Source organism: Seriola lalandi, unplaced genomic scaffold, assembly GCF_002814215.2.
Source record: "Seriola lalandi dorsalis isolate HSWRI2012SDOR001 ecotype SW California unplaced genomic scaffold, Sedor1 jcf7180002049865, whole genome shotgun sequence".
NCBI lineage: Eukaryota > Metazoa > Chordata > Actinopteri > Carangiformes > Carangidae > Seriola > Seriola lalandi.
In genome coordinates this window covers 7,457-8,519 of record NW_019520418.1, presented here as the reverse complement: position 1 = coordinate 8,519, position 1,063 = coordinate 7,457, and the positions used below count along the sequence as shown (strand labels likewise).

At 56.9% G+C, this 1,063-nt stretch overlaps 1 pseudogene; it reads right to left on the bottom strand.

Annotated features, from left to right (window-relative positions):
- Positions 1-6: 6 nt before the first annotated feature.
- LOC111649032 (histone H1 pseudogene) lies at positions 7-749 on the bottom strand (annotated as a pseudogene).
- Positions 750-1,063: the final 314 nt, after the last annotated feature.

The following is a 1,063-nucleotide window of genomic DNA, read 5'->3' as shown; positions in this document are numbered from 1 at the left end:
CTGGACATTTGCTCTTAGTGAAATATGTGGGTGGCTCTTAAAAGAGCCTTTTGTTGTGTTTAAAGTAAAGTTTGTAGATTTACTTCTTGGCTGCTTTCTTAGCGCCAGTCTTCTTGGGCTTGGCAGCTTTGGGCTTCGCCACCTTCTTCGCAGCCTTCTTGGGTGTAGTCGCCTTCTTGGCGGCCTTCTTCGGGCTCTTTGCGGCTTTCTTGGCCGCTGCGGGTTTCTTGGCGGCGGCGGCGGCAGGTTTCTTGGCCTTCTTCGGGGTGGTCTTGGCCGCTTTGGGCTTCTTGGCGGCCGCCGGCTTCTTAGCGGCGGCTTTCTTGGCCGCGGGCTTCTTGGCTTTAGGGGCGGCGGCGGCAGCGGAGGCGGCGGGCTTCTTCACCACCTTCTTGGGCTTCTCGGCGGTCTTGCTCGCCTTGAAGGACCCGGAGGCTCCGGTTCCCTTGGTCTGGACCAGGGCGCCTTTACCCACCAGGGTCTTGATGGCGCGTCGGACGTGGGCGCTGTTGTGCTCCACATCGTAGCCCTGAGCGGCCAGAGACTTCTTCAGAGCCACGTAGGACAGACCTTTCCGCTCCTTGGACGCGGACACGGCCTTCAGGATCAGCTCGCTGGCGCCGGGGCCGGTCTTCTTGCTCGGCTTAGCGGCCTTCTTCTTCGCTGCTTTGGCCGGAGCGGCGGCGGCGGGTGCGGCTGGGGCGACTTCTGCCATTGTACTGTCAAACAATCACTGTCAACGAGAGCGATCGGACTGATTCAGATTCTCCTGCAAAGACTGGAACTTAAACACACCATGAGAACCGTGGAGACTCAACCCTGCCGGCCTCTCCACAGAGCCGCGGGAACAGGAGACACTTGTGTTTTCTCTTTGCCGATAAACCCAGAAAATACACGTTTGGCGGAACTAATCAAATCTATAATCGTATCGATCTGACAGCGAACGAGTTTCTCTGCGTGTGTAAGTCAAATAAAGCTCTGAAGGTTTTTGAATATGGATTGGGAGGCCTTCAAACCTCTCCTATCTGCCGCCGTGAGAGGCGTTGGTCCAGGACTTTTCTCT